At 41.0% G+C, this 21,043-nt stretch overlaps 1 protein-coding gene and 1 long non-coding RNA gene across 2 annotated transcripts in view; one reads left to right on the top strand and one right to left on the bottom strand.

The window, feature by feature from the left end:
• LOC110165727 (calmodulin-binding transcription activator 1-like) overlaps positions 1 to 21,043 on the bottom strand; it is a 108,606-nt gene that overhangs the window by 83,995 nt on the left and 3,568 nt on the right. The gene's annotated exons all lie outside the window — the stretch shown is intronic.
• On the top strand, positions 11,131 to 12,054 carry LOC129410967 (uncharacterized). Its single transcript, XR_008633084.1, has 3 exons — positions 11,131 to 11,218; positions 11,293 to 11,361; positions 11,697 to 12,054. It is a non-coding gene; the product is annotated as an uncharacterized LOC129410967 (long non-coding RNA).

Here is a 21,043-nt window from a genome sequence, read left to right as displayed (position 1 = left end):
AAAAGGAGAGTGACTCACTGAAAAACTGTAGGAAAAACTCATACTAGCTTCAATGTCATTGAGAGGGACTTAACAACACAAATCAGATCACCTGTTATAATACAGTCAGTAGTATAGTGTAGTACAGTCAGTAGTATAGTGTAGTACAGTCAGTAGTATAGTATAGTACAGTCAGTAGTATAGTGTAGTACAGTCAGTAGTATAGTGTAGCACAGTCAGTAGTATAGTATAGTACAGTCAGTAGTAGTATTAGTGTAGTACAGTCAGTAGTATAGTGTAGTACAGTCAGTAGTATAGCATAGTACAGTCAGTAGTATAGTGTAGTACAGTCAGTAGTATAGTATAGTCAGTAGTCAGTAGTATACAGTCAGTAGTATAGTAGTACAGTCAGTCAGTAGTATACAGTGTAGTACAGTCAGTAGTATAGTATAGTACAGTCAGTAGTATAGTGTACTACAGTCAGTAGTATAGTGTAGAACAGTCAGTAGTACAGTATAGTACAGTCAGTAGTATAGTGTAGTACAGTCAGTAGTATAGCATAGTACAGTCAGTAGTATAGTGTAGTACAGTCAGTAGTATAGTATAGCACAGTCAGTAGTATAGTGTAGTACAGTCAGTAGTATAGTGTAGAACAGTCAGTAGTACAGTATAGTACAGTCAGTAGTATAGTGTAGTACAGTCAGTAGTATAGTATAGTACAGTCAGTAGTATAGTGTAGTACAGTCAATAGTATAGTGTAGTACAGTCAGTAGTATAGCATAGTACAGTCAGTAGTATAGTGTAGTACAGTCAGTAGTATAGCGTAGTACCGTCAGTAGTATAGCGTAGTACAGTCAGTAGTATAGTGTAGTACAGTCAGTAGTATAGTACAGTAGTACAGTCAGTAGTATAAGTATAGTACAGTCAGTAGTATAGTGTAGTACAGTCAGTAGTATAGTATAGTATAGTATAGTACAAGTCAGTAGTATAGGTATAGTAAGTAGTCAGTAGTAGTATAGTGTAGTACAGTCAGTAGTATAGTATAGTACAGTCAGTAGTATAGTATAGTAATAGTACAGTCAGTAGTATAGTGTAGTACAGTCAGTAGTAGTACAGTAGTATACAGTCAGTAGTATAGTGTAGTACAGTCAGTAGTAGTATAAATATGTATTGTAACCCACCCAAGTTTTACTTGTTGAATTGGAAATGTGTTCCTTTAAATTTCATTCAACTATGCAGTGTCATATGCGCCCAGTAGACGGTGCTGTGGGTTTTGTTGCAAATGCACACCATCTTGTGAAGAAGCTGGACAGCACATGTAATACAAATCTTAAATTGTTAAAGAGAGATTCTGGAGAGGAAGTTTTGTCCAGGTTTTTGTTTGTTCTTGTTCTCCGGACTTTGATGTTTTTTTGTTGACCAACTGAATTGACCTGGGACTGTTCGCTGTGAGGCTGGAGTCACTGGATCCAGGACCTGTGGACCTGCTGGACGCCTTGACGTCTCTTCTTGGTGGACCTGGCCTTCATTGCAGTACAGTTGAATTAAACTAAGATCTTGTGCACCAACGAAAGAAAGAAACAAAAAATCATACTACCCGGGTAGATGAGACAAAATAGTTTTTTTTTTCAGAGCTCTGAACTTTTTATTTTTGAAAGGACAAATTGTTGGACAAAAGGACTGATTTATGTAGGGGTAAGCTGGTAATATTTGGGGAAGAATATTGATTCTGTTCAATAAATTTTACACACTTTTCTCATTTCAACCTACAGTCTAAATTTATTACACCTTCTTTCCTCCTTTAGAACCTAGATTGCTGGGTACACGTATCATTCATATCTTACTAGTTCGTTTGGTACAGGTTACACCGACCCAATTCGTGGCGAGCCAGCCAGGAGGAAAAGGTGAATTAGAGACAAAACTGTAGAGTTAAATACAAAATCTTTTGCCGAATTCATTGTCATTTTTTATTTCGGAAAGCAACTCCGCTTTATGTTCGCAAATATGGCTTCTGAAATAGACTGTGGTGTTGACATGAGAAGGTGTATTTATGTTGAGGGCATTGCTACCTCTGACACAGATGAACAGATTACTGAGTTTTGTTCAACCTTTGGGCCTGTAAACAAGGTTTTAAGAGTAAGGCAGACGGGGCAAACTTCTGGTGTAAAAGCTCTAGTTGAGTTTCAGTCTGTGAATACCGTTACAGATTTAGCGCCTACCTTGCCACAGGTTTACCCTAGTTTTGAGAACTCTTTCATTTTGTGGCGTGTAGATGTAGCTTACAAATTTAGCCAGACCCCCAAGAAAACCACATGTCTTGATCTCCCAACCCTTTCTAATAATGAAAGCTCGAGCTCAGAGAGCGACCCTGATTCTGATGACAGCGGAACCCCTCTAATACCCCGAACACGCACTAGGCTCGATTCTACTGAACAAATCACCTCTAGTCATGGCACAAAAGCAGAGGTTTGGACAGACGGGACACAGTCAAGGGGCTCTAAGGTTAAAACTGCTCCTTATAGTGACATTATCAATCCAACTGAAGTCCAAAAAATCATTGTGGAGCATGTGATAAAAAATAATAGCTCCAGTGCCCCAAGCCAAAACTCTAAATGGCTTCGCCCTTTCTCAGGCAGAGTTCCCAAACCTCCAAATGAGGTTGATTTTGAAACTTGGTGCCTTCATGTTGAGCTCATGATACAAGATAACCACAGTGTTGATATACAAAGGCGGAAAATCTTGGAGAGCTTGCTACCACCTGCTTCTGACCTAATGAGACAACTGGGTCCCCAAGCAGCCCCCAATGACTATGTTAGACTCCTTGAATCAGCTTATGGACTAGTTGAGGATGGGGAAGAAATATTTGCACGTTTTCTGGGCACCCATCAAAATACTGGGGAGAAAGCTTCTGAATTTCTACAACGATTACAAGTACTGCTGACCACTGCCATTCAAAGGGGTGGAGTAACAAGCAAAGATGCTGACAGGCATTTAATCAGACAGTTCCGACGTGGTTGTTGGGATCAATCCCTACTTCTTGCCTTACAACTTGAGCTCAAATCAGACATACCTCCTAAATTCTCTGACTTTTTATTGCAGTTACGAACTGAAGAGGACAGGAGAATCACCAAGTTTGATCGTATGCAGCGGCATCTGGGGGGCACAAAGATCAAATCGTCTGTGAACATGCAACTTGTGCCTGAGGTAACACCCCAGTATGAACCTGACACAGAGGTGCTTCAGAAATACATTACACAAACGGAAGACTTGACAAAACAGGTAGCTGAACTAAAAATGCAGCTCACTAAGAAGAAAGAACATCGAAAACAGAAAAGCACTAGAAAGACTCAGACAAAAGTTGAAACACCTCCAGCCGAGGTCACTGAGGCTCAAGTGCAGCAGATCACACCCAAAACTAGACCAAGAGCATGGTTTTGTTTCAAATGCGGCAATGATGGACATATTGCTCGAGAATGTGAAAATCCCCCAAACAAGCTTTTAGTGGACCAAAAGTACAAAGAGTTAAAAGAACGACAAAATGAATGGCAAAACAAGTATGGACATTTAAACAGGAGAGGGTCGCAGTGGAGGGACTGACTGCACCCCATGAAAGGAAATGTCCCACGCCAACTCCCAATTCAGAACCAATCACATGTGGGAATCATTCTGCAACACAATCACTTAACAGAGAACTTCCAAAGGGGCTAATTGGACCTAAATGTACTGCTACAGTGAATGTTGAGGGAGTGCAATGTGACAGCCTAATTGATTCAGGGTCACAGGTGACAACTGTCTCAAAATCCTTCCATGAAAATCACCTCTCTCATCAGCAGATCCTTCCAATACAAGACCTGCTAGATCTTGAGGGTGCTGGCGGTCAGGAAGTCCCTTATCTGGGGTATGTCCAAATTTCTCTTGATCTCCCAGAGGATGTAATGGGGGCACCTGAAAGGGTTGACACCCTTGCACTTGTCGTTCCTGACCATAGATCCAACATACACGTTCCCCTCTTGATTGGTACAAATGTACTAGATCCACTGTATGAGAAATACGCACTTACCTTGAATGAGCGTGCAGCACATAAGTCAAAAAGTACAAGTAGTTCTGCCCTAGCCAAGCATTTGTACCACAGATTCAAAATAAAGCAGCAGAATGGCAGAGTTGGAACTGTGAAGCTACAGAGCAAAAAGTGTGTTACCNGTGACTAAAACACAGACACATTACATAGTGCACGTTTCAGTTCAATCACACTTTAGTCCTTCTTTGGGGAACTCACTATTCAGACCTGATTACGTCTTGTGGTATAGATCCATGTTGTCCATTTTTACTACACCACTACAGATTATACATTATAGATTATAGATTATAGATTAGTCCCAGATCTGACTTGGCACTGTCTGTCGGCTTTGATTTACTTGGTTTAGACACAGTTTACACCAAGGTTTAGTCCTAGTTTAGTCCTGGTTTAGTCCTGGTTTAGTCCCAGTTTAGACCTGGTTTAGTCCTAGTTTAGCCCTGGTTTAGTCCTAGTTTAGCCCTGGTTTAGTCCTGGTTTAGCCCTGGTTTCGTGCTAGTTTAGACCTGGTTTAGTCTTTGTTTAGACCTGGTTTAGAACTGGTTTAGCCCTGGTTTAGTCTTTGTTTAGACCTAGTCCTAGTTTAGCCCTGGTTTAGTCCTAGTTTAGACCTGGTTTAGTCCTAGTTTAGACCTGGTTTCGTTTACTAGTTTAGACCTGGTTTAGTCTTTGTTTAGACCTGGTTTAGAACTGGTTTAGCCCTGGTTTAATATTTGTTTAGACCTGGTTTAGTCCTAGTTTAGACCTGGTTTCGTACTAGTTTAGCCCTGGTTTAGTCCTAGTTTAGACCTGGTTTAGCCCTGGTTTAATCTTTGTTTAGACCTGGTTTAGTCCTAGTTTAGCCCTGGTTTAGTCCTAGTTTAGACCTGGTTTAGTCCCAGTTTAGACCTGGTTTAGTCCCATTTAAGACCTGGTTTAGTCCTGGTTTAGTCTTTGATTTGACTTTGTTTAGACCTCGCTTAGTCCTGGTTAAGTCCCTTTAGTCTTGGTTTTGTCCTAGTTTAGACCTGGTTTAGTCCTGGTTAGTCCAAGTTAAGATCAAGTTGATTTATGATGGGTTTAGACCTTGTGTTGGTTTAAATATAGTTGTTTTAAACCTGGTTTAGTCCTGATTTAGTCCTGATTTAGACCGCAAAAATCATTCGAGATTTCAAACACCAAAACGGAGACGGAGACGAGACAGGCGGTCAGGCAGATGGACAGACACACAGATGAGTTTAAAATGGAGACGGACAGACGAAGGACAAACAGACACTGTACATCCAGTCTGAACGGATCCAACATGGACATTTGTAGAGAAAACATTCACACAGAAATGTAGATTCTTTACTTCATTATACGGAAAAAAACATTAAAATCTTAAGAGCTGCTGAGTTGTGTTAATTGATTACACTTAAATGCCTAAAATGTTCCAGAGCATGTAAGTAAACATATCTATCTCATATTTATTCAATTACATAAAAAGCTTTAAAATAAATGCTTTCCACAGATCTGACCTGTAATTTGACAAGGTTTGTGTGTTAAAACATTATTCTTGCTTTGGATCACAGTATACAAAATGGTTGCCAGCCCAGGTGCTCATATCCCCCGAATGACGGAGGCTTTTTGCCGTAACGTTATTTAAATTCTGAGTGTGCTATGGCTTTTTTCACTTTTAAATTGCTGCTGCTTGCATTTGCACCTCTACAAGAACTTTGTCTTTTTTTGCGTTTTCTGTTTCATTTGAAGGTTTGTGTGTTAAACATGTGTGAATGAATAAAATACAACTCTGTGTTTGTGAAAATAACAGAAAATAGCAGAAAATATCATAATAGGGAATCTTTAAAGTAGCCGGAGCTTGGAGAAGTGTATCAAAACAACCTGATGACACGATCTCACACAGATGTTTCTCTGTCATGGTGCAATTTCACAGTGTCATTTTTATGGGACCTGATATGCACCTACCTGTCTCCAAAGAAATGAGGAGACGCTTTGCTTTTTATGTTCCACGATATGACATTAAACTTATGTATTATGTGTCGATCTATTTTCATCATCTCATTTTGGACGTCAAGTTACAGGTCAGATCCTCATTAACAGTAAAAATACATGCTCTTTTCAGTAAGTAAATAAATAAATAGCCAGTGCCTAACTATGTCTGCTCACGTGTCCTGTGTGTGTCTGTACCGTGCACTGAGGACTCACTGTCTCTGGAGTCATGCAGAGACTCGGGCTTGACGGGGGTGGGGTCACTCCAGGAGCGGCTGAAGCTCTTGGCCCGGCGGTCCACGAAGGCTGACGGAGGCGGATACAGTGTTATGAGAATGGAACCAGCAACCAGGCAATGCACAGGCAAAACATGAAGTAATGGAGCACAACTAGAGAAAGACCAGCCTAATATATCAGTTGGTAGATATATCGGGCCGATATTTACACTGTTTAGAGTATCGGCTTTCAGTCTTAAATCTCCACAAACGGCAGATATTTAATTTTGGCCGCTCTAGTGCACAAAGTCTCATTTGAAGACTTTAAGGAGATAGTTGCACTGCTGTTTGACTGCACTGCTTTCTTAAAGGTTGGCAGTAAAACAGGACTTACGGGACGTTTGTAGTAAATTTTAATTATCGTATTTTTCGGACTATAAGTTGCACGTTTCTCGTGGTTTGGGTGGTCCTACGACTTATAATCCGGTGCGACCAATATATTAAAATGTTCACACTGACAGCCACGAGAGGCTCTAGTCTTGTGTGTCAGTATCTGCTGCTCCTATTACTCCTGTACCACTGTCACTTCACCCTCTATTGCACATGTTTCCTGCAGAAAGGGCCTCTGTCCTGCTGCAAGTACTGAAATATGCAGCAGAAAACGATAATCGAGCAGCAGAAAGAAAGTTTGGAGTGAGTGAGAAACTTGTGAAGGACTGACGAAAGGCGGGGATGGAGAACACAGCTTCATGGAAACCAGGAGGATGCACCATGCAACTTTCCTGGAAGTCACTCGATGGATTGACAAAGCCTGGACTTCAGTGACACCAAAACCATCCTGTCGGGATTCAGAAAGGCCAGAATAATTCTAACTGACTGACGACAGCTACACAGAAGAGGAAGCGGCGCTCTGTTTACCTCTGGAGGTCACAGAGTTGTTCAGAAGTGACACCGAGGATGAAGAATTGAATGGATTTAGTGATTTGGAGTGAGATGGAGAGTTTGGTAAACTTGTTCTGTTCTGTTGTTTATGCTATAGTTTATCTGAAGAACTGTTCATATGTGATTCTCTGTTCTATTGTTATAACTAGAACTTGCCAAAAAGTGTGACTTATAGTCCGGTCTGACTTAAATATGTTTTTTCTTCTTTCACTATGCATTTTTTGGCTGGTGCGATTTATACTATGGAGCGACTTATAGTCCAAAAAATAGGGTACACAATTTGGGAAAAATACTAGTAATTAAGATCTGCCCCACATATCAGCCAAAAAATATCGGCAGATCTTATTGGTTATCAGGTTCTCTGGAGTCTAAAACAACCAGCACTGGCCATGGTCAATCTCTAGGCAAATCAAAGTGTAATGAGCTGAATGCTTTGAATATTGCAAATTAAAATCTCCAAATTATAACATAAAAAGCAAAATCATATAATATAATATAATCATATACCCCACACAAGCACAATAGGTCTCCTTTTAATTTGGTCTTGTTCCAAAATGCAAGGTGGAGAACCCACAACTGATAAAGCGTTTTATACTAAGAAATCGAGCCAGATTTGAGCTTTAATACACATTGCTTTAAATTTCATGGACTGAAGCTATAATCTGCATATATAAAAATCTTAATCACACTTGCCAGATTCAACAAAGCAGACAGACTAAGAATAGTGTGAGCTCTGTGTGGCCACCTGCTCTTCTGTAATTCTCCCATTGCCATTTCTTATTTGTTCACGGAGCGGCTTAACGCACACTGAGATCTCGACAGTATCTCCAAGCGTTTACAAAATGAGTTATTTTTACACTGTAACCTTAAAACATAGACGAGACACAGGCTAAAGATGTGTAAATGAATCCCGGTGTAGACGACATAGGTAGAGATATTTTTGAGCTTTTCTATCCATGATTTCTTTCACAAAAACAATATACTATAAGTCACACTTTTTGGGGAAATGTATTTTATAAAATCAGAGACCAGGAACTGACATTTCATCTTGAAAGTCAAGTTCTAGTAATAACAACAGAACAGAGAACAACAGACTGAAGAGGCATGAATATGTTAACGTAACATATGAACAGTTATTCAGATAATTATAGCATAAACAAGAGAACATAAGTTTACCAAACTCTCCATCTCACTCCAAATCACTAAATCCATTGAATTCTTCATCCTCGGTGTCACTTTGAGAGATAAACCATAGATCCATGAGGTAAACAGAGCGCCGCTTCCTCTTCTGTGTGAAGCTGTCGTCAGACTCGGCATCAGTTTCCATCAGAATTATTCTGGCCTTTCTGAATCCCGACAGGATGGTTTCGATTGTCATTGAAGTTCAGGCTTTGGCGATCCATCCAACCCAAAACATGTTACATAGGTTTCCAAGAACAATTGATAGTCAAGGTCAGTTAAATACAATCAATCAGTGAATCTGCCCAGAGACTACAGGTGGAAATTAGCACTGATGTTACAACCTGATGTACAATGCATCTCTCCTGTTAACGTTAATGCAAAAATTGTGCACTGTCCCTGTCTCAAATAAATAAATAAATGAATAAATAAATCCAGTGACTTCCACGAAAGTTACATGGCGCACCCGCCCGGTTACTGTGAAGCTGTGTTCTCCATCCCCGCTTTCCGTCTGACCCTCACAAGTTTCTCGCTCACTCCAAACTTTCTTTCTACTGCTCGATTAACGTTTTCGGCTGAATATTTCACTATTTGCAGTAGGACAGCAGCTTTTTCTGCAGGAGACATGCACAGTAGAGTGTGAAGTGACAGTGGTACAGGAGTAATAGTAGTACTAGATACTGACACACAAGCCTAAAGCGCACTCTAGCAGCTGTCAGTCTGAAAATTTTAATATATAAGGTGCCCCGGAGTATAAGTCGCAGGAAACACCCAAACCACGAAAAATAGTGCGACTTATAGTCTGAACAATACGGTAGACCTTTTATAAATAAATACTGGACTATATATTCCTGTTCATATGACTGCAAAACCACTCAATGCATTCACCTATGAGCCTTAAGCGATCCCATCTATAATCCCCGTAATCATTAGAATCTGTCAATCAAGATATGCAGAGAGCCAATTACCAGAAGTGGCCATTAAATAGGACAATTATTCAGCATTATTGACTTGTAAAAGAGCAAATGTAAACGATGCAGTAAACAGGTCAATATTATATGGAGGAAAGGCTTGGGAGTGGGGTTTATAAATCAATGTAGCTCGTAGTTTCATGTATTAAACTGCAGATGACGGTTAGACCACTTCACATCTTTTCACTAAAACGGCGTTATTGTAAGATTGTCCAAAAAAATGTGCCTATTTTATTTTATTTTTTTAATAAACATAAAAAAAGGTTTGTAATTTGACTTCCTGGTTGGACACGAGAGGCGAATAACTGTTACCTAGCAACCATGACGTTAACAGGGGCCAAAGCTCGTCTATTTGACACAATAGTAATGATTAGACTAAAAAGCTTTATTTTATTAACTGAAGGTTTAAAGTGTCAGAAAAATGTCTTCTTTGCTCATGGATTGTCAATATTTTGGCTTTAAGTATCTGCTGATCAGTGGTGGAAGAAGTACTCAGTTTTGTTACTTAAGTAAAAGTACAGCTACAAGGGCAAAAGAATACTCATGTAAAAGTATCACATGAAAAAATCTACTAACTTAAAGAGTAAAAAAGTATATTGTAGAGATTTTTAGAATTATTAAAGCATCAAATGTAGTGATTTTGATAAAGAATTTAGCTGATTTTAAGATATTCAATTGAGGATTTTTATTTTTTTCTGTCTGTTTTTGAGTTTTTGTGTGTTTGGCTTGCTCAAAGTTGGGATTTGAACAGCAGGACTCACACCATAAAGAAAAATACTATTTACTTTTCAGTCCAGATCTAAAATAGCCTGATTCATCAGCCGCTTTCACTTCACAGAAACGCTCTTATGTGTCTCTCAAGTAACTACAGAACAACTTTGCATTAAAAGCTCTGAAACACTGAGATTTTCTGGACCAGCTACGACTAGGAAATAGTAGGGATGTAACAATAACCGAAATATTGTGATATTGTATTGTCAAAAGTCTCACAATAATATCGTGGACCATCACAATATATCGAATCACAAGTTCCTTTGCTTAAATGCATGGTTTTATAGTTGCAAGCAGCTTATAAGCAGTGGAAACTACATATCCCATGATTCATTTCAGCGCAGACAACATTAAGAAATATGTTTTTTACTTGAATTCTTAGGATTATAATAATTAGAAATAATTCACTCCAAAATCTTATCAAGGTATTTTAAAAGCAGAAACGTGTCCCATCTACAATTATATCAGCCTCTCCAAAATATCACAATAAATCCCAACCAGGATATGAGCAGAACCGATATTTTGGAGCTGATACAAGTAGCAATACCAGTATCGTATTGGTGCATCCTTAAGAGGGATTTGGAACTTATCTCTACTCCATATATTTTTGTAGCCAGGCTGGTGCCCCCTAGTGTTTCAGCTCAATTAAATTTCTCTCCAGCGACTAGGTCAGGAATCGGAATATACTAGACAGTTTGCAAGAACCCCTGAAGTTGTAAACCGCACACCAGCCAATCAGCGTAGAGCTGTGAAGCCATGACGTCAAACTCAAGCGCCTGTTTGGCCCTTTTGTGGTACAACACAACAGTAAACAAAGCGGTCAAGATGGATGTAGACGAAGACAGACATTCTGTGTTGGCAACGATTCCCGAGAGAGGATTTAGCGGAACAAAGAGAATGTTTGGTGAATTTAAGGAAAGACGTTATTGCCTTCTCCGTTTGCTTAAATCAGAAAATATTTTAAATAAAAAAAGATGTTATCCCATTTTACTTGTTGAATTGGAAATGTGTTCCTTTAAATTTCATTTCAACTATGCAGTGTCATATGCGCCCAGTAGACGGTGCTGTGGGTTTTGTTGCAAATGCACACCATCTTGTGAAGAAGCTGGACAGCACATGTAAGCTCTATTGTGCAAAAATGTAGTAAAATATTGCTTAAATTGTTAAATAACAACTTGTTTTTGGTTCTTAGAGATACATCAAATTGTAAAGAGTTCTGGAGAGGAAGTTTTGTCCAGGTTTTGTTTGTTCTTGTTCTCCGGTGAGTGTGCTAAGGTGATATGCTAGCTCAATTTTGTTTTCTACCTTGACTTAACTACATGATGCAACGACCACTTATTATTTACATGATTCAGAGAATGTATGAAAAAACCAACTGGAGAAATATATAACTATGTACAAATCAGAACTTATATACAGATTTTAAGGGTTGTTACACTACCATGTGCACTGCTAGTGCCACATGTTGAATACTGCGCATTGTGTAAAAAAACCTACAAGCTACTGTAATCCAGTTAAAAGTAGTTCGAAATGATTTAAACCAGATCTGAATTTGTGCTTTGCGGAAATTGTATTAATGTTGCCCTGCTTGTGCAGGTTGGTTTTTTTGTTGACCCGAATTGACCTGGGACTGTTCGCTGTGAGGCTGGAGTCACTGGATCCAGGACCTGTGGACCTGCTGGACGCCTTGACGTCTCTTCTTGGTGGACCTGGCCTTCATTGCAGTACAGTTGAATTAAACTAAGATCTTGTGCACCAACGAAAGAAAGAAACAAAAAATCATACTACCCGGGTAGATGAGACAAAATAGTTTTTTTTCAGAGCTCTGAACTTTTTATTTTTGAAAGGACAAATTGTTGGACAAAAGGACTGATTTATGTAGGGGTAAGCTGGTAATATTTGGGGAAGAATATTGATTCTGTTCAATAAATTTTACACACTTTTCTCATTTCAACCTACAGTCTAAATTTATTACACCTTCTTTCCTCCTTTAGAACCTAGATTGCTGGGTACACGTATCATTCATATCTTACTAGTTCGTTTGGTACAGGTTACACCGACCCAATTCGTGGCGAGCCAGCCAGGAGGAAAAGGTGAATTAGAGACAAAACTGTAGAGTTAAATACAAAATCTTTTGCCGAATTCATTGTCATTTTTATTTCGGAAAGCAACTCCGCTTTATGTTCGCAAATATGGCTTCTGAAATAGACTGTGGTGTTGACATGAGAAAGGTGTATTTATGTTGAGGGCATTGCTACCTCTGACACAGATGAACAGATTACTGAGTTTTGTTCAACCTTTGGGCCTGTAAACAAGGTTTTAAGAGTAAGGCAGACGGGGCAAACTTCTGGTGTAAAAGCTCTAGTTGAGTTTCAGTCTGTGAATACCGTTACAGATTTAGCGCCTACCTTGCCACAGGTTTACCCTAGTTTTGAGAACTCTTTCATTTTGTGGCGTGTAGATGTAGCTTACAAATTTAGCCAGACCCCCAAGAAAACCACATGTCTTGATCTCCCAACCCTTTCTAATAATGAAAGCTCGAGCTCAGAGAGCGACCCTGATTCTGATGACAGCGGAACCCCTCTAATACCCCGAACACGCACTAGGCTCGATTCTACTGAACAAATCACCTCTAGTCATGGCACAAAAGCAGAGGTTTGGACAGACGGGACACAGTCAAGGGGCTCTAAGGTTAAAACTGCTCCTTATAGTGACATTATCAATCCAACTGAAGTCCAAAAAATCATTGTGGAGCATGTGATAAAAAATAATAGCTCCAGTGCCCCAAGCCAAAACTCTAAATGGCTTCGCCCTTTCTCAGGCAGAGTTCCCAAACCTCCAAATGAGGTTGATTTTGAAACTTGGTGCCTTCATGTTGAGCTCATGATACAAGATAACCACAGTGTTGATATACAAAGGCGGAAAATCTTGGAGAGCTTGCTACCACCTGCTTCTGACCTAATGAGACAACTGGGTCCCCAAGCAGCCCCCAATGACTATGTTAGACTCCTTGAATCAGCTTATGGACTAGTTGAGGATGGGGAAGAAATATTTGCACGTTTTCTGGGCACCCATCAAAATACTGGGGAGAAAGCTTCTGAATTTCTACAACGATTACAAGTACTGCTGACCACTGCCATTCAAAGGGGTGGAGTAACAAGCAAAGATGCTGACAGGCATTTAATCAGACAGTTCCGACGTGGTTGTTGGGATCAATCCCTACTTCTTGCCTTACAACTTGAGCTCAAATCAGACATACCTCCTAAATTCTCTGACTTTTTATTGCAGTTACGAACTGAAGAGGACAGGAGAATCACCAAGTTTGATCGTATGCAGCGGCATCTGGGGGGCACAAAGATCAAATCGTCTGTGAACATGCAACTTGTGCCTGAGGTAACACCCCAGTATGAACCTGACACAGAGGTGCTTCAGAAATACATTACACAAACGGAAGACTTGACAAAACAGGTAGCTGAACTAAAAATGCAGCTCACTAAGAAGAAAGAACATCGAAAACAGAAAAGCACTAGAAAGACTCAGACAAAAGTTGAAACACCTCCAGCCGAGGTCACTGAGGCTCAAGTGCAGCAGATCACACCCAAAACTAGACCAAGAGCATGGTTTTGTTTCAAATGCGGCAATGATGGACATATTGCTCGAGAATGTGAAAATCCCCCCAAACAAGCTTTTAGTGGACCAAAAGTACAAAGAGTTAAAAGAACGACAAAATGAATGGCAAAACAAGTATGGACATTTAAACAGGAGAGGGTCGCAGTGGAGGGACTGACTGCACCCCATGAAAGGAAATGTCCCACGCCTAACTCCCAATTCAGAACCAATCACATGTGGGAATCATTCTGCAACACAATCACTTAACAGAGAACTTCCAAAGGGGCTAATTGGACCTAAATGTACTGCTACAGTGAATGTTGAGGGAGTGCAATGTGACAGCCTAATTGATTCAGGGTCACAGGTGACAACTGTCTCAAAATCCTTCCATGAAAATCACCTCTCTCATCAGCAGATCCTTCCAATACAAGACCTGCTAGATCTTGAGGGTGCTGGCGGTCAGGAAGTCCCTTATCTGGGGTATGTCCAAATTTCTCTTGATCTCCCAGAGGATGTAATGGGGGCACCTGAAAGGGTTGACACCCTTGCACTTGTCGTTCCTGACCATAGATCCAACATACACGTTCCCCTCTTGATTGGTACAAATGTACTAGATCCACTGTATGAGAAATACGCACTTACCTTGAATGAGCGTGCAGCACATAAGTCAAAAAGTACAAGTAGTTCTGCCCTAGCCAAGCATTTGTACCACAGATTCAAAATAAAGCAGCAGAATGGCAGAGTTGGAACTGTGAAGCTACAGAGCAAAAAGTGTGTTACCATCCCTGCAGGAGAAAAGGCAGTTTTAAATGGGTACACGAGAAACATCCCAGTCGCTAATGAGACCACCCTCTTGGTTGAGCCTCCAAAGTCAAACTTACCTTCTGGTCTCTTGTTTTGCAGTTATGTCATGACATGCCCTTCACGTTCCTCCTTTAAGTTACCTGTCCTCGTCAAAAATGAAACGGCACATGACATCAGAATCCCAGCTGGTCTTATGATAGCAGAGGTCTCTCTCCCAAATGCTGTGTCAACCTTGTCGGCCAAAAACAGTAAAGTTAAAACTACTGAAGAGTCTCACTCTGCTCCAAATGTTGCAACCTGCATTTCAATGCAAGTACCTGAGTCTGACCAACTCACCTTTGATTTCACAGATTCCCCTCTATCAGAAGAGTGGAAAGAACGGATTGTCAAGAAGCTTAAGTCGATGTCTGATGTCTTCGCTTTAAATGACCTAGACTATGGGCACACCACTGAGGTGAAGCACAGAATTCGCTTGTCTGACCCCACTCCATTTAAACAACGACCTCGTCCTATCCACCCCTCTGACTATGAGGCTGTCAGACTTCATCTGAAAGAGCTTAAAGATGCCAATATCATCAGAGAATCAGAAAGTCCTTTTTCTTCCCCTATTGTGGTGGTAAAGAAAAAAAATGGCACCATTAGGCTTTGCGTCGATTATCGGAAGCTAAATAGCCAGACGATAAAAGATGCCTATGCGCTGCCCAATATAGAGGAAGCTTTTTCAGCCTTGTCTGGCTCAAAGTGGTTTTCCATCATGGACCTTAAGTCCGGATATTATCAAGTGGAGGTGGAGGAAGAAGACAAATACAAGACGGCATTCGTGACACCTATGGGGTTCTGGGAATTTAACAGAATGCCCCAGGGGGTGACTAATGCTCCCAGCACTTTTCAAAGAGTCATGGAGAAGTGCATGGGCAGCATGAATCTGAGTGAGGTGTTGGTCTTCCTTGACGACCTTATAGTCTTTTCTGCGACACTCGAGGAGCATGAGGAGCGACTCCTGAAGGTGCTGAACAGGCTCAAAGACTTTGGCCTTAAACTCTCACCTGAAAAGTGTCAGTTTTTCAAGAAGTCTGTCAAATACCTTGGCCATGTTGTGTCTGAAAATGGGGTTGAGACAGATCCATCCAAGATAGAGGCCCTTACCACCTGGCCAAGACCGAATAACCTCAGGGAGCTTAAATCCTTTCTTGGCTTCTCAGGGTATTATAGGCGGTTTATAAAGGACTACTCTAAGATAGCTAGGCCGCTCAATGATCTGACTGTTGGATACATCCCACCCAAGAGGAAGTCCCACCAAGGTACCAGACCCTCCACCAATGCCGATTTTAAAAAAACCCTTCAATGACAAATGGACAACTGCTTGTGAGGATGCTTTTAGAACCCTCATCCAAAAACTTACAACAGCACCAATCTTGGGATTTGCAGACCCTAAAAAGACATACGTTGTCCACACAGATGCGAGTCTGCATGGTCTTGGCGCTGCTCTATATCAGGAGCAAGAGGGCAGCTTGAGGGTAATAGCCTATGCGAGTAGGGGACTTTCGCGCTGTGAACGGCGATATCCTGCCCACAAGTTAGAATTTCTCTCTCTTAAATGGGCTGTAACCGAAAAGTTTTTCGACTACTTGTATGGGGCAAGATTTACAGTAGTGACGGATAACAACCCCCTAACATATATCTTGTCCTCTGCCAAACTTGATGCAGCAGGCCACCGCTGGTTGGCTGCCCTCTCCAGTTTTAACTTTAGCATCCAATATAGAGCTGGCAAAAAGAATCAAGATGCTGATGGACTTTCAAGGCGTCCACATCCTCAAGACCATGACATGCCTGATACCACTTCTCAAGATGAGGATAATAGGATCAAACAGTTCATTGCTCAGTTTTTACAGAGTCACAATGAGCCAAATGTCTCATCTGAGGCAGTAAAAGCAGTGTGTCAAAAACATGAGTTCAATCATTCATTCCAGAGTGCAGAGTCAGAGCTCGCACACCCTATTTGTGCCAGTACAGTGCTTAGCCATTGGAGCCTCTGCTTTACCGGATGCATATTGCAAAACAGATATGCTTGGTTCATGTACACTACCAAAAATGTCCCTTGAAGATTGGGCACGAGAACAAAGGCAAGACCCTGTCTTAAATCGAGTCATTGATATTGTCAAAGCAGAGAAACAACTCACTTACCGACAAAGACAAAAAGAAACGAGAGATGTTCAGCTGATGCTAAGAGCTGTAAAACAGCTACAACTGATCGACAAGGTTCTATACAGAAAGCGTTTCGATCAAGGAGCTCCCTGTTATCAGCTTGTTCTTCCAACCAACTTCAGGCAGCAGGCTCTTGAAAATCTTCATGATTCCCTTGGACATATGGGTGTTGATAGGACTTTGGACCTTGCCCGTGCTAGGTTCTTTTGGCCTCGTATGGGCCTGGACATCCATGAAAAGGTCAGGACGTGTGAAAGGTGTGTGCGAAGGAAGGCTCGAGCAGAGAAGAGTGCTCCGCTAGTTAACATTCAAACTAGCCGTCCATTAGAACTAGTCTGTATTGACTACCTTTCACTTGAGCCTGACGGAAAGGGGACAAAGAACATCCTGGTCGTAACTGACCATTTCACTAAATATGCTGTGGCGGTCCCCACAGCTGACCAAAAGTCAAAGACTGTGGCTAAAGCTCTCTGGAGTAATTTTTTCATTCATTATGGATTCCCTGAGCGGTTGCATAGTGACCAAGGTCGCGATTTTGAGTCTGCCTTAATTAAAGACCTATGCTCCCTGCTTGGCATTAAGAAAACAAGAACAACTCCGTACCATCCACGTGGCAATCCCGTGGAAAGGTTCAATCGGACACTTCTCGAAATGTTGGGCACACTTGAGGAAGGAGACAAAACCAGATGGAAAGAATTTGTACAGCCTCTTGTACATGCGTACAATTGTACTAAAAATGATACCACCGGTTTTTCCCCTTACCAACTCATGTTCGGCCGTCAGCCTCATCTTCCTATAGACATAGCTTTTGGCCTTATAACAGAGCGGTGTGCCAAACTTTCCCATTCTGAATATGTGAAAAAGCTTGCAGAAAGTCTAACTGAAAGTTATCGGTTGGCTTCTGAACACAGTCAAAAACAGGCAATCCAAAACAAAAAAAGGTTTGACAACAAAGTGAGAGAGTCCACTTTGGTAACTGGCGACAGAGTCCTAGCAAGAAATGTAGGTCTCAGAGGCAAACACAAAATAGCAGATCGTTGGAGTGAGACTGTATACACTGTTGTAAAGCAAATACCTGACTTACCTGTTTATGTGTGGTCGTCCCAGAAAATGCAAATGGGCCTGAGAGAGTCCTACATCGAGATTTACTGTTGCCCTGTGGATTTCTACCATCTACCACTGAGGAGGTGAACTCTACAAATCCAAAGCCCAAACCAATCCAAAAAGAGTTGCAACAAACTAAACATTTGCAGTCTGATGAGGAAATAGACTTGGCTGACCTGGAAGATGGAATTCAGTACTACTCTTCTTATGACAAACCATCACAAGTGACAAAGGATGGACAAGTAGACAGTGAACAGAGAGAGACGGTGCAAACAAACAGTGAACAAGGAGACACATCGCTAACAGACAATGAAGCTCCGAAAAACATCTTTGATGAGGTGTCAGATCACGATTTTTCAAAATGTATTTGAACAATCTGAAAGTGAAAGTTCAGTTTCATCTCCATTGAACCCAGAGGCTATAGAGTTTCAACCACTATCACCTCAAGAAGTTGAACAAATCAAGGTCACTCCTGTTCACCAAACTGTTGAAACTGTTGATCCCCCAAAATCTCCTGCTGGCACTCAAAGTGGCCACAGTAGTCCCACAAGTGAAACGCAAAATGTGACCGACGTTGCAGATGGAAATGAGCAACCAAAGCCCAGAAGATTCCAACAATGAGACAGGGCTGAGAAGGTCTACCCGAGAACGAGTAGCTCCCAGAAAGTTAACTTATCCCACTCTCGGTAGCCCACTAATGACCGTAATGCATTCTATTCTATGGGGATTAGACCAAGCCCTATCTGAGACTTTTACTTTTGATCCTGTAGCCATTAACTCTCTAACTGTTTAAAATAGTGTTATGTGCAACATGCAAGGATGCATGCTGATTTAGGGGGGGAGGATGTAACCCACCCAAGTTTTACTTGTTGAATTGGAAATGTGTTCCTTTAAATTTCATTCAACTATGCAGTGTCATATGCGCCCAGTAGACGGTGCTGTGGGTTTTGTTGCAGCAATGCACACCATCTTTGTGAAGAAGCTGGACACACTGTGCTATTGTGAAATGATATATTCTTAAATTTGTAAATATTCAGAGAATGTATAACTGAAGAGATGTATGTACACAATGATTTTTTGTACTGCACTGGTTTTTTGTTTGTTCATTGTGTTTGCTTGATCCCTTTGCTTGCTTTGCAGGTTGGTTTTTTTTGTTGACCCGAATTGACCTGGGACTGTTCGCTGTGAGGCTGGAGTCACTGGATCCAGGACCTGTGGACCTGCTGGACGCCTTGACGTCTCTTCTTGGTGGACCTGACCTTCATTGCAGTACAGTTGAATTAAACTAAGATCTTGTGCACCAACGAAAGAAAGAAACAAAAAATCATACTACCCGGGTAGATGAGACAAAATAGTTTTTTTTTCAGAGCTCTGAACTTTTTATTTTTGAAAGGACAAATTGTTGGACAAAAGGACTGATTTATGTAGGGGTAAGCTGGTAATATTTGGGGAAGAATATTGATTCTGTTCAATAAATTTTACACACTTTTCTCATTTCAACCTACAGTCTAAATTTATTACACCTTCTTTCCTCCTTTAGAACCTAGATTCCTGGGTACACGTATCATTCATATCTTACTAGTTCGTTTGGTACAGGTTACACATAGTACATCAGTCAGTAGTATAGTCAATCCTATATGGTCAGATTCTGTTCAGTAAAGCTTACATTAAAGTCTAATTTGAGTAACAGAGTTTCAAACAGAGTAGTGCTCAGTTAGCATCATACCTTCAGGGAATGTTGATGACATCAGCAGCAAAGTTTCACTACAGACGTATACTCTAACCTAACATCTTCCTCCAGAGTGTCGCATGTGCTCCAGAGCACGTTTGTCCTGACAGAGGAGTGGCTGTAGAGCAGGCTCATCAGTGAGAGTTCTCTTCCATTCAAACAGCCCAAACTCCCTCTTCTATTTGTGCATCACGTTAAAGGCTCAGTATAGCGCCTTCTGTGGTGTATGTGCGTCACTGCAGCCCCTCTGTCTCCTGTTTGAACAAGCCCACAGGGATTATACACAGAGCCCAAATCCTGTGTACAGATTAGCACAACAATAACAAACCCATATCTAAAATAAGCAGGGCCCACATGTGTGCGGCCGTGCATCTAAACACGGACTAATGCTGCTACAATGTACAGAGGAGGAGGCCAGAGCACGGGCAGAAAATATCAAAGAAAAGATTAAAGCAGGAGCCTAAATATTACACAAATGTTTATCAAAACTAAATGAAAGCCCTTAACAAGATTGTCCTTTTTGAAATCATTTTGAAACAGTTTGTGATGAGTTTATAAGCACGTTTCACAACTCTCAAAGACCAGAGTGGAGTTTTACCACCAGGGTAATGCGAACAACAACTCTAGCATGCTAACATGCACTTCCTGATTATCTGTCTTTATAATCAGACACAGAACATGTTATAATCAGCAGTATATGGAGAACGTCTTTTGGCCTCAAGAGCTGCTTCTACAATACTGTCACATGGGAAAAAATTGGTATAAAAAATTGGATATTGTTTTTTTTGTTTTTTTTAAGCTTTTATTACAAATTTTAAAAGGTCAGACCTGTCAGTGAATCACAGGCTGCTGTCTTTGCCTTCCAACCAATCAGCGCTCAAGCCATTCTAATAAAAAGGCACTATCCACTCTTACGTCACAAACCAGGAAGACGTTTGAAAACACACGATTACAACTTCCGGAGGGTTCTGTTAGAGGTAGTCTGACAAAAACTAGGAAAAATGAGAAAATATCCCTGTTTTCTTCATCTCCATGTTAATGTAGCGTTCCGATATGCTTGGATAATCAACATTTCCAACCATCCCTCAGTTTTCATCATGTGAGAGATGAGGGACAAATTCCAGATGATTCCAAACAGCACATACGTCTGCAGTCTTCATTTTACCGCTGATCACATTTACCTCAGATCACAGTCGGTCGGTGAGTCCAGTGTTGGAAACTACACCGGAAGTTGCATGTTTCAAAACGTCTTCCTGGTTTGTGACATAAGCGTGAATAGAGCCTTTACTCTTTTTCTCCTCTCCTCATCAGCCTCTCAACTCGTTCTTGTCCTGTGTGGAGTGTGACATCACCACATATGAAGGCCTTGACAAAAAATAGAATAGATGTAAAAATGTTGGGATCAATAGGAAGAAAAACCAATGTCCTGGTGGCTGGCCTTATTGGCTGCTTTTCTGGGGTCAGATCTCCATAGCAGCTCTGGTCTCAGTGT

The sequence above is a fragment of the Boleophthalmus pectinirostris genome, unplaced genomic scaffold (assembly GCF_026225935.1).
Source record: "Boleophthalmus pectinirostris isolate CB_2022bp ecotype Guang Dong unplaced genomic scaffold, ASM2622593v1 HiC_scaffold_3, whole genome shotgun sequence".
NCBI lineage: Eukaryota > Metazoa > Chordata > Actinopteri > Gobiiformes > Gobiidae > Boleophthalmus > Boleophthalmus pectinirostris.
Note: the sequence above shows the minus strand (reverse complement) of the source record. Positions and strands in the feature narration are given on the sequence as shown.